This window comes from Urocampus carinirostris, chromosome 8 (assembly GCF_059441175.1).
Source record: "Urocampus carinirostris isolate Australia breed hairy pipefish chromosome 8, RoL_Ucar_1.0, whole genome shotgun sequence".
In the NCBI taxonomy this organism is placed as follows: Eukaryota; Metazoa; Chordata; class Actinopteri; order Syngnathiformes; family Syngnathidae; genus Urocampus; species Urocampus carinirostris.
In genome coordinates, this window is record NC_142356.1 from 35,032,450 (window position 1) to 35,045,871 (window position 13,422).

At 39.6% G+C, this 13,422-nt stretch overlaps 1 long non-coding RNA gene across 1 annotated transcript; it reads left to right on the forward strand.

The window, feature by feature from the left end:
- The first annotated feature begins 8,219 nt into the window (after nucleotides 1–8,219).
- Nucleotides 8,220–10,120, forward strand: LOC148361748 (uncharacterized). Its single transcript, XR_015851219.1, has 2 exons — nucleotides 8,220–8,901; nucleotides 9,698–10,120. It is a non-coding gene; the product is annotated as an uncharacterized LOC148361748 (long non-coding RNA).
- The last annotated feature ends 3,302 nt before the right edge of the window (nucleotides 10,121–13,422 follow it).

Genomic DNA, 13,422 nt, shown 5'->3' on the forward strand with positions numbered 1-13,422 from the left:
GCCGAGCACCGATTCCTATCCGCCCGACGCAGATGGTGCCTGCCTCTCCCCGTTCCTGCGTGTTTGGAGGAGGGAGCGGTGTTGCCCCAATCGTGAGCGTCGAACCATTCCGGGGCGCGAGGTAGTAATTTTTTCTTTTTGGGACCTCGGGAGCTGTCCCTTAAAGGGGGGGCTCTGTCATGGTCTGCCAGTCCGACTCCGCGGCCTGCCAGTCCGACTCCGACTCCGCGGCCTGCCAGTCCGACTCAGACTCCGCGGCTTGCCAGTCCGACTCCGACTCCGCTGCATTCAATATTTTGACATGATATGATGCCGTTGCCATTCTAATATTGCAATATAAAAATTTCCTTTATTGTTACGTTGGCATTATTCTTACATACTGTATTTATTTTCAGGATTGGTGTGCTCTGTAGGATCTACATAAAGTGAGAGTACAAAAACAACTGTATTTGTGTTTCCATTAAAGATTTTTACTCTCCAAAAGCAGTGTTGGGAATAACACCGTTATTTTTCATTAAGGGGGTAATCCAACTAACGACTTTTCTGCTTTTACAACGCTGTTATCCTTACTGTGGTGCATTACTTTACCTCCAAAAGTCCAACAGTGGTGTGTCCTGACGCTGTCTTCGATGCCGCAGTTGTTCTCTTTCCTCCAAGTTCGCTCCCGCGTATCTTTTCGGATCATGTCCGCATTGAAAACAGGGATTACTATATAGTAAGATAGTGTTTAGGAGTACAGAATTTACTAAGCGCCGAAAGAAAATGCTAATGAGGGCTGAGTAGCAACAGATTCTTGTCGTTCGCAAATAAAACGGCTCTATGAGTGACAGCCGCCTGTCCACCAATCGAGGACCAGTTCAGTTCGAGACTTTGTTGACTTTAAATTTCTCAAGTATTAAAAAGTTTTAAATCGTTTTAGATTTCATCTTCGGAAGTAGAAGCCGGATTTCTTCTTCTGGGTGGATGCTGGGTGACCTCTAACAGCACCACCACACGTCGGTAGCGGTGGAAAGAAGCACTCCAGAAATGTCCTGTACTTGTAAAAAGGTGCATACAATATAAAATCTAACTTACAGCAATGTCTAGATATTTTTCGACATCCTAATAAAAGGTTCGTATCTACCGTTTTACGTAAGTGGAACGGTCGTAAGTAGGGGAGCATCTGTACCTATTTTTTTATGCCTGAAATGCATACCTGTCAATCTGTCAATTTTGCCGTACAAAGTATGTTTTTTATGGATTTTTAGACTAGTACGACGTACAAGGAATTCTGTACGGAAAAACGCAAATTTGTCAATCGCATGCGTCTGCCGCCTGGGGATTTCCCATCATACATCATTCCGAAAAAAAAAAAAAAATGTGGTGTACGATTATTTAGTATTTTGTACGGTAAAATACGACAGTTTGTACGGCCATAGAGCCGTGGAGGTTGACAGGTTTGGAATCGGTACCACCATAAGTATGTTCCCTCGTACCTTTTATGTAAAAACTAACTCAAATGATGTTGCCGGCGATTCATGGGTTATATGTACGAAATGCAGAAGTCTAAAGACATTGAATCGCATGATCCGCATGTGCTGAGTGTGAAATAACGCAGTAACGCACCCTGTAGTAACGACAGTAGAGTTTCAAAACATTATTTGTATTGTTTACTCGTTATCGATAAAAGTAATTGAATTCCAGGACTGTCTTGCATTGCAACACATTAGTCCCAACACTACACAAAGTACACACAATATGCGCTGACAGAGAGGTATAGTGCACCTACACACACATAGACACGTATGTACAATATAGTAGTATGTAGACAGCTGGCTATAAATCTGGGTGGGACACCAACCCATATAACTGCGGGGATGTGCAGTGAAGTCCCCTTCTATCTGGCAGAGTGCCTTTCGCTCACCACATCCCTCTCTCTCTTTCTCTCTCTCTCCCTCTCTTTCTCTATCTCGTTCTCTCTCTTTCCCTCCCTTTCTCGTTTTCTCTCTCTCTCTTGTCACATGCAATAACAGACAGCTTTGATTCACAGCTTTCAATTTACACAGGCTCATAAGAACAAGTGATGGGCTCTTGGAGATTGGAGAACTACAGGTATATGGTTGCCTGTGTGCGTGTGTGCATTTGCCCAGGAGGAAAAAAAAAAGTGCTGACATAGTATTATAAAAAGGGTAGATTTTTTCTGCAGTACATTAATTTATTACAGGTATTATGATCACTCAATGGAGAATTTTTAAGCTACACCCCATATATTTTTGTTGCTGAAATCCTATCACACGCATGCAGGCAGGCTGAGAGAGATGTCGGGGTGAATTGGGTGGTTGGGTTAATGCCTTGCTCGACTGCATTTTGACAGTCAGGTCATTTTTTTTTGTAATGCCAACCAACCACCTTAAAAAAACAATAAACATATTCTTAATCTTACAGTTCACAAATAACCTTTTAATATGTAGGGTGGGAATACAGTGTCACAAATCCGTTTGAAAAATCATGAATGTGAATTCCTGTTGTTCTAGAAAATGCATGTTGCCCAAAAGAAAATTAATTTCTGATACCGCAAAAAAATAGAATACCCCTTATTGCTCTGTTGCCCAGGAAAGGTTAATTTGAAGTTTACGCAGTTTGTTATCTGTATTTATTTTGAAGGATACTATAAGACAGGAAGTGATGTCACATGGGGAGCCATATTGGTTCAACTTCACACACAAACTGTCTCGAGACCGGGTTGAAACATGTGTTGGCCTGGAGAGGGATTGGCGCCACCAGGCTGTACTTGCCCAAGACATACCACAAGAAATGATGCCGCTACCACCCTAGTGGTTAAGGGATCCAACACACCAACTTAGTTAGACCGGGGGTGGTCAACTTAGTCCTCGGGAGCCACATATCCTGCATGTTTTGGGAGATAACTCCTCTTCAACTCAGGGTATTCCAATGATTTTATTGAAATCGACACATGCTATGTGGATTTTGTCAATTATTTGTACTTTAATGTCATACTTGCTCTGCTTTCATTGTATGTTTCAGTTTAACACTGTTATGCATTTAATATGGAGCTCATACCCCAATCTTGGCTAAGCACTTTATTCTAAGAGTAGAGCTACTGCTGAAGTGTGTACCAAACTCACAAGGAGAGCAGGAATCTCTGTTATTGAAAAACACAAAAAAATAACTTATTTCAAAAAGGTGTAATGAAAAGGGATGGGGGCCGAAGTCATGTCAAACAGTCATACTTTGGTGAATACTTTCAAACACTGATAAGATAATAACACCAAAAATGTCATAATATGTAAATGAAAATGAAACAAATACATATAAAACTCATTGCCCACTATGGTTTTCAAATAAGGGCCATGGTCTTTCTGTGCTATCTTATTTGTGTATGGGCTTTGCATTAGATCAAACAGCACCTTTGTCTTCTGTATAAAACTGTCACAGATAATGTTCTTAAAATTCTTAAATTAAACATATACTCGTCAAAATTCCTAATCAAAATAAAGAAAATGTTTTATCACCTTTGGGCAATGTTGGACACATTCGTTTTGAAAAGTAATTTGTTATGGTTACCCACTACTTCTTGCAAAAAGTAACCGAGTTAGTAACTGAATTACTCCATAGTATAAGTAACTCGTTACCAGTGAAAGTAACTACTTCCGTTACTTGAAAAAGTTGTTCCATGTCAAAGAATTGGGAATTTTCTGAGGAGTATTCAGGTCATTCGAATAGAGAAGAACAGATAAATAGTTTTGTTATAGAACCTCGTAATATGTATTGCACCTCACTTGAAGTGCAACAAAGAAACTGTAAACAATCTAATAGAATAGCAAACAGGAATCAAAAAATGTAAAGTAAATTGCTTTAAATTATAATTATTAAATTCTTAATCTATTTCGGTGGTTATCCAATCGGCCGGTAGGTAGGACCTCGGGGTTTCCGACACGAATTAATTTGACATAGTCTAATATTGTCTCTAGCATTTATTATGAAGGAAGCAATACTGAAAACATATTTTAATTTTAGCTTCGATTTTTCGTTTCATTGATATGGATAATGACTGATCAGTCCAGAAGAACTCCGACATTTTTATTGTTTAATATCTCGTGCATCCATTCAATATGGTTTGTGTAAAGCGTAAAAGAGAGGTGAGCCATTTCTTTTAAAATGAAAGTGGAATAAGAAATCTTGATGCCGTTGAGAAAATGGTCAGAACGCTTTTTTTTTTTCGGACAATTTTTAGCACAGAGGAGGACCTCTCAAAGCACATCTTTCAAAAGTAAGTTACACCTAACTTTATGTTTATATAACATATTATTTCATGATTTTTTTTTGTACAAAACAATGCAGGTTAATTATACAAACCTTAAACATACTTATTAAAAACCCTAAACATACAAAACATAGCACTGAAGCAACTCATGAACAAATTCAACTTATGAAGGATCGTCCGGAACCTCGTTCGTAAGTAGGGCAGCGGCTGTATGCTGAATTCCTCGCTATAGAGAAATGTTCCCTACTGTATATACTCTCATACATGCCTAATTTACAACTATAAAATAGTCAAGTCAAGACAAGTCATGTTTATTTGTATAGCCCTTAATCACAGGGAGTCTCAAAGGGCTGCACAGACCACATATTATTGCAAACCACAGACTATTATTACACCATCCCCTGATCTAAAATCTACATGAGGGCAAGGAAAAACCTAAACATGAGGAGAATGAAGAAACCTTGTGAAGGGACCACACATGAGTAACCCCCCTTCCAGGATGACCAGGCTGCAATGGATGTTGCAATAACAAATAATAAACATATAAGATAATCAAGTAAGGACATCTACTTATATGTGCATATTAGGTTGTGTGATGAGTAGCGAATTATAGGACGTGTGTGGGTGATACAGAACAACAAACCAAAGAAAGAAATGGGGTAATATAGCATATAATTTACCATAATAGTGTGTTGAATTTTGGTCTTTTTGTTTGTAAAATTATTTTTGCAACACACCATTCCTGGAGAAACAAAAACGTTTTGAACAGTACCTAGAAATGGATAGAAAGAGATATTCAGGTGGTTTAAAGATTAGCGACAACATTGATGTGGAGTGTCTCTGCCAAGTGTTCGTTTGCAGGCTCTCAAGATTGCAAAAGCCGAGAAAAATAAAGGCTTTACTGCTCCCATAGGTTGTTGTGAGTGTTTTCCTCTATCTCTTTAATTATGTGTGTCACGTCAGTGTCATCAATATGACACTGTGTTAAACCATCAAAAAAGGACCGTTACCATGGTAAACGTGTTATTGAGGATTTAGATTCATTGTCCTGGATGGTGAAAGCTGCCACAATAGAATACAGTGCATCAAGCCTATTTGCCAAACATGTTCCCGAAAACAAAAATGCATTAACTTTATGTTGGTCCGAACTATTACAAAATACATTTGTTTTTACATCAGGTAAACATTTTTAAAAACGTACGGCATTGTCATTGTTAATCTTGGACAGAAAAACATTGCACATATCATGTCAGCCATAGTGTGATTCGACTGTTTATTATGAGATTGTGAAACTGGGAGTGATGTGGAAAACCCAGAAGTAGTAATATGTCCTCATATTTTTACCTTAAAGGCGGATGCGTCATTTGAGGTGTCCATAAAAATTTGAAAGTAGAATGATTTGTCTTTTTAGTATTTGTTAACAATGCCCACCTGAGTTCAAAAAGCCCTTATTATTGTTTTTCTACCATCGGTTTTTATCTCACTTTTAGCATCACTGTTGTGGGACAAGCAGAACATAAGATCGAAAGAAACGAAGGGATGTAGTTTGGGGAGTAATTTTGTACTTGTCATCACAGTTTTTCGTTCGTGTAGCATGAAAATGGTCAAAGCAAGAAAAGGACTGTTTCAAAAACTCCATTGGAGTGCAAGAAAGAAATGCTCGTACCAATGTATAAGCTCTTATCATAACTTTAAACCAGGATATGGCAGCAGAGAATAATAATGTTTTAAATCCTGGATAGCTCTAAAATCAATAAAGTATTTAAGTACAACACTTAATGAATTCATTTTGCCCTTGAACTAAATTATTAAAGAAAAATTGCCTTAAGGGCACCCAATGTGGTTATTTTAGTAGATTTTGGTGGTCGGCTTCCATACGAGTATATGCAGTGATTAGATATTAGATATTTATTTTCAGAATAATATGCCTCTTTGTGGTGTCAGTAATCTGTGGTTGACTAAGTTACTCATTTAATAAGGTAACTAGTAACTGTACCTTATCACTTTTTTTCAAAAATACGCCTAACATTGAATATGTGGGACCTGCTCCCAATAATGGTCTCCTGATGATTTTGATGCTCATTTTCCAAAACAGTCGTACGTGCAGCAAAAGAATTGTTAAAAAGTGAAATTGGTCTGTGTTATTCGATGGCTTTAGCACTCAGAGAGCCTGATCAGTATTGTGGATGGAGAGGATGAAAATGAAGACTTGCATGTGTGTGACAGAAAATGCGAGCTTGAGGGTGAATTAGGAGTGAACATGAGATATGGAGAGAGTGAGGCTGAGCGATAAGTGCACAAATAGAGCGAGAGCGAGTCGGCCGGAGCGCAGATGAGGGAGTGGAGATGATGGGCCGGCAGTTTCCAAGCACCAGGCTGTTTTTCAGGGCTGTCAAGCACATTGTGAAGCATTGTTTGAAAGGCCCGGGCCTGATGGCTGACATATTCACTGTGAATCTTGCTTGCCAGGCGGCTGTTCGCTGGCCTGATCTCAGACAAACATGAGCTCATACAGGCCAGTCTTTGTGAGAGTTGTGTATGTGTGTGTTTTGGTCACTGAAGGGTAATTGGCTGACCTTGCCCCATCAGGGTGTCTGAGATGAGCAAGAGCGAGGCGAGAGTCAAGAGGAGGAGGGAGGCGAGTCTTAAATTTTTCTCCTGCATCAGTTGCATTTCTGTCACAGGCACTCAGCTGCGGCATTTACTGTGTTCCCCGCACAATGAGGGGTCCCGGTTTACAGGGCGCACCTCCAAAATGAGTAGTATGTTAAACATTTTTCGTATAAAGTAATCCATTTCTTCATCTCGGTTTACTTTTTAACAGTTTTGATACTTTGTAGATTTTCATCATGCTTTGTGTTTTGCAGCAGACAACACGCACAGCAAATGCTATCATGAGGGCAGGTCGCCAAGGGCTGTGTGTGTGTGTGTGTGTTGAGTGGGCGTGACTCTGTATGTGCGACAGTCATAGGCTGTTATATGCCCTAAAGGGCAGGCGCACAAGTCAATGTGTTCACTGCAAAGCACAGCATCAGCTAATAATTTATCAACACGTTACATTCCATAGCGCAAAGAAAAGCTGATCAACACCAGGTGCTCCGCGGATTGTTATCAAGTGGGGGAAGAGACTGTTGCGACATGAGAAGATAAAGCAAAAGAGGGGCAGCAGGTCCAGCATACTACTGCGGCTACGTAACAGCTCTCACAAGCTACCTCTCGAGACAATTTTTCATGAACGCTAGATCTATAACCCATAAAACGGATGACCTGGCGCTACAACTCGTGGTAAACCGCTACATTCGTGACTTTCGTATTTAGATTATCACAGAGACCTGGGTCATGCCGAAAGTCCCCGGTGCTATTATGCAGCGAGCCAGCCGTTATTTATATCGCTTACTCACACTGAAATGAAAAGCCGTCTGATCCTGTTGTACTCATAACAGTAAAAATGATTCATTCATTCATTCATTCAAACAACTGTAATTCTGTATTTAGTGTTTTTTTTGTAGACTTATAGTTGTTGTTTTGTTACAGTCATATATTTGACATGATACTGATATCTATATACCAAATTGAGACATGTTTCTACTTTGCGGGCGTTGTCCATTTGTTTTTTTTGAACGGAACCCCTGGGAAAATGAGCTATTACTGTATAAAATGGCTCATCTATAAGAATAACATATTTAAAACTACAGTAAAAGCTACAATAGTCATTCGTGTATAACCGTTGAACATGTTATCTCCATAGTGCAGACCTGGGCAAATTACGGCCCGCGGGCCACATCCGGCCCTTTGTACGTCCCTGTCCGGCCCGCGTAAGACCAATCATAAACACCATAAATAAAAAAAAAAAATTAAACTTTTATTTTGAAATTTTATTTTGACTACATATACACGTCATAGACGTAGCGCCTTCACGCGCGTATTCACTTAAGTGAGTGAAGGTGATACTGTTCGCCAGGGTACCCTCAAGATGTCGGCACACCCCAAGAAAAGAAAAGTTGATAACGAATGCCGTATTTTCAACAAGACATGGGCTGCCAAATATTTCTTTACAGAAATTAAAGGTAAAGCAGTGTGCTTAGTCTGTGGTACACAGGTTGCTGTGTTTAAAGAATATAATTTGAATCGCCACTACACGACCAAGCATGAAGATGAATACAGAAACCTGTCTGGTGAAGAGCGTGCAAGGGAGTCTGATGCATTGCTAGCAAAACTACAAACCCAACAAGGATTTTTCACTAAACTTCACACTTCCAGAGATGCAGCCGTCAGGACAAGTTATGTAATTTCTCATAAAATCGCCAGAAAAAGTAGGGCATTTTCCGACGAAGAGTTTATTAAGGAGTGTTTATTGGACTCTGCTGAGCTGATGTGCCCAGAAAAAAAGGGCGCGTTTGAGAACGTTTCACTCTCCCGACGCACTGTAACGAGGCGGATTGAGGAAATCACGGGAAATTTAGAGCTTCAGCTGAGGAAAAGAGCGGCGGACTTTGACTTTTTTTCTCTGGCTTTGAATGAGAGCTGCGATGTACGTGACACCGCCCAGCTGCTCATCTTCTTACGTGGGATAACCGCAGACTTTCAAATCACGGAGGAGTTGGCATCCTTGCAGTCAATAAAAGGGACAACCACAGGTAATGACTTGTTCAGAGAGGTAAATGCATGTATGGATGTATGGAAATGTTAGAACTGAAATGGAACAAGCTTGCAGGTGTGACAACAGATGGTTGTCCAAATCTGGCCGGGAAAAATGTTGGACTTTTAAAGAGAATGCAGGATAAAGTGACAGAAATGAACCCTGATCAGAAATTGACATTTTTGCATTGTATCATACATCAGGAAGTGTTGTGTAAGACAGTGTTAAAAATGAAACATGTTGTTGATTCTGTCACTAAAATAGTTAACTTCATCAGAGCAAGAGCTTTAAATCACAGACAGTTTGTTGCTTTGTTGGAGGAAAATGAGGCTGAATATGGTGACATAAGCTATCACTGCACTGTTAGGTGGCTCAGCCTTGGCAAAATTCTGAAAAGTGTCTGGGACCTGAGAAACCAGATTCAGGAGTTCTGTGTTCAGAAAGGTCATGACGTCTCAGAACTTTCAGATGAAGACTGGTTGGCAGACCTCGGATTCACTGTGGATGTGACCGCACTAATGAACGAACTTAATGTCAAACTGCAGAGCAAGGGCCTTTTTGTGCATGAGATGTACAGTGCAGTGAAGGCTTTTATGAGAAAACTGTAGCTTCTCTCAAGCCAAGTGAAGGACAACATTCTGACCCACTTGCCAACACTTAAGGAAGCCAAAAGATCAGGCGATCACCTCCAAAAGTACTCAACCATGTTAGAAACATTGCATGCAGAGTTTTCAAGGCGATTTCAAAACTCTTGAGAGTGAAATGCACATGGTCTCTTCTCCCTTCAACTGCAGTGTGGATGATGCCCCAAGTGAAGTTCAGATGGAACTCATAGATCTGCAGTCTGACACACTTTTGGCAGATCACTTCAAGTCAGTCTCACTGCTGGATTTTTACTCCCTCAAAGAGGAGAACTTTCCACACCTGAGGAAGCATGCTCAGAGGATCCTAGTCCTCTTTGGATCTACCTATCATTGTGAACAGACATTCTCAGTTATGAAGTTTAATAAATCCAAACATAGATCCTCTATGACTGTTGACCACCTCTCAGCTGTCCTTCGCATAGCCACTTCAGACATTCCGCCAGATTCCAATGCCCTTGTTCAAGCCCAGAACAGACTGGATTATTCTCACTGAAGAGGTAACATGAGGTGGAGAACGTTACAAGTTATTGTTTGTGGAAATTAACAAGTTAAAAATAAATTGCACTGGTTCAATGATTGTTTTTCTTATTTAACCAATACACCACAATTTCACATAGCCTAATATAAATATTTACAGAGTGCTATATTCTTCTGATTATCAGCATCAGCTATTCAAAATATTTAATTTGAGCATTTTACAATGAAAGAAAGTTGGTGGCCCTCTGACACAATTCAGGTTTCTCATGCGGCCCCTGATAAAAATTAATTGCCCACCCCTGCCATAGTGTATATATTGGTGCAATGATTGACCAGGCAAGAAATGTTGCGGACCCAGGTTGCAAATTATTGAATGCAAAGGGATTTTAGCCTGGGTTGCGGTGCTTGACGTAGCAAAAACTAACAAGACAACCAGTGATACAGATGTCACACTACAATCCATCCAATGTTACATCATTATCACTGTTTTTCTACTCACGGTTCCAGAAACTAATGTTAGAGTATGCGGAAAACCAAAAGTATTCTGAAAGATGTAAATAAATACAGAAAAGGCACAATATTAGTCAACGATGTTTTTCAACTGATCAAACATTGCACAAATATGATCATAAAACTGTAAGATCTCATGTGGTAACACAAACAAATACTCTATGCATTTCCAATTTTATCCACCAATGTTTTGAATTATTTAAGGTGCACCGAGTTACAAGATGCACTTTCAAATTTCAGGCAACAAATGGGTTTTTGAAAGCGCCTTATAGTCGGGAAAATACTTCAATTGGCTGACCTTGCTCATCAGGGTGTTTGAGATGAGCAAGTTAGGTGAGAGTCAAGAGAAGGAGCAAGGGAGTCACGGCATGCATTTCCAATTTCATCCACCAGTATTCTGCGGTTTATGTTATCTTAAGACGCACTTTCAAATTAAAAGCCAAATTGGGGTTTTCGGATAGTCCGGAAAATAATTGGTAATTGGCTGACGTTGCCCCATCAAGGTGTCTGAAATCAACAACAGTGAGGCGAAGGCCAAGAGAAGTAGGGAGGGGAGTCATAAGCTTTTTTCCCCTATCAGTTGTATTTCTGTCACTAACACTCCACCCCAACATTCAACCCTCAAAAGTTTAAAATGGGGGAGGCCATAAACGTATTCTTCGGTGATGAAATACACTTAATGTACATGTGCAAATAAGTTACTGATGTGCACCGCCACCGCATAGGGGCTTGGATCGATAGCTCGCTCCGGCGCAAGCATTGATCAGCACTCTCTTATTGGGTGAGTTAGTGTTAATCTTTTCACCCCTTCCATTGTGGGCCATTTTTTTTAAAAGGACAAGAGCCTGCTTTTTTTCTCTAATCTATTATATGTCACTAATCTTGTTTACAGTTTTGGGCATGGTATTAAAAAACAGTAATACGTTACAATTACTCGTTACTTCATTTAAAAAGTGATTGCGTAGCCAACACTTAGATGAGACACCCCATATCCATTCTATCTCCTGGTTTCAAACAACTCGAAGATCTCCTTCTCCAGTTTATTTTTTCTCCAGGCATGATGTGGTGCAAAAACGATTTTACAAATAAATAAGCCAAAATTCGGCACACTTGTATTGTCAATTCTATGCTCGAGTACACCCCATTTATTTAACGTTGGGTTGTTCTTCCTGTATAAGCCGCACGTTCGCTACTGGTGACACAAAACAAATTTGCGCATATAAGCTTACTCCCTTATTTCAGTATGTCCACCCTCCAGAAAAATATTGTTGGTGAACTGAAGGTCATATGCAGTGTTCGCGTTTGCCTGCGTCCTTTGCGTCCAAGACGCATATTTTTTGCTGGGGACTCAGGGTGTCAAATCAACGTGCCTCCCCGGGACGCAACTTTTTTGACACAAATTGTCATTATTACCCGATTACTTTTTTTATTTAACAAAGATTTACCGCACTCCAAACTTTTCGTCAGGCAGATCCGCCATTGTTGTTTTGCTCTCGCGGTTCGAGTTTTCGTCTGCACCCCGATCTCAGCAAACGAGATCTCGTTGCTTCGAGATTACGTCATTGTTGTGGTGGTTGTTGAGTGAAAGAGAAGTATGCCTCCAAAAAAACAGTTAGTATTAGTTGCAAATCAACACAAAATGTGTAATTTCTTCAGTGTCGAAACATAATGCAGAAAGTGATAACAACAGCAATAATTGCGGCACGAAAAAACGGCGGAGAAATTCTTCAGAAGATCGCGGAGGCAAGGAAAACACGCGTGTTGAAGCGAACAATTCGACGAAAGAAAATAAACAAAAGAATACTCCTAGCAAGAAAATGACTTTTCTGCCAAAATGGACTAAATTATATTCCTGGTTACGCTATGAGGAGGATGATAATGGATTGGACCTTGAGAAGGCATTACAACTGTGGTGGGACAGCAAGCCACGAGGAATATATGAACTGAAAAATCTGAAGTGATAACTGCTTTGTATTACCAATTAACTGTGATGATCAAAACTGCATGCATATATAGATTAATATTTCAGCAATATTATTTTGTATAATGTACAATATTGTGAACCAAAAAATCTGAAGTGATAACTGCTTTGTATTACCAATTAACTGTGATGATTAAAACGAAATGAAAATATAGATTAATATAATTATTTCAGCAATATTATTTTGTATAATGTACAATATTGTAGTAAACTTTAAAATCTTGAAGTGATAACTGATTAGTATTACCAATAAACTGTCATGATTAAAACTGAATGAATATATAGATTTATATTATATATTTATCGCCGATTTAAAATTTCAACCTCAACAACACTAAATTTTGGGGACCCATAGATTTCTGTTGGGACCCATAGATTTTTGAGCATGCGAGTCCCCGGGACCCATCACTTTTCACAGGTAAAATGATCACTGCATATGTGACAACAGGAGTGAGTTTTTAGCAATCGTAGAACATTGTAATTCATGACCAGCTTTAATAAGGAACATCATTTTGCAGTAATATGCCATGTGGTGACGATAGTAAAGTTACAAAATGTTAACAATAACACGTTAAAGTACTCATTACAGAGAAAATACAATTTGTACCAGAAACACGTTATTTTGTAACGTCTTAGTCCCAACACTGCTTTTGCATGCATACACTTTTTGGGGTTGTATGTTTTTTTTTGCACCTAGCAGTTTGTAATCCTATCATATGCATAAACCCCATCATGTCTTCTTCAGAACACGATTACTTTATTCCTCCTTTGCCCCACGCATGCCACTGGTGGTGGATTATAGCATATAAAGCTATTAACCAGCAAAGCTCCCAACAAGTGAAGAATTTGAGAGCTAACGGCTGAATGTTGTGTCTCTCTAAGACACTCTGACAAATGGATCATCGGA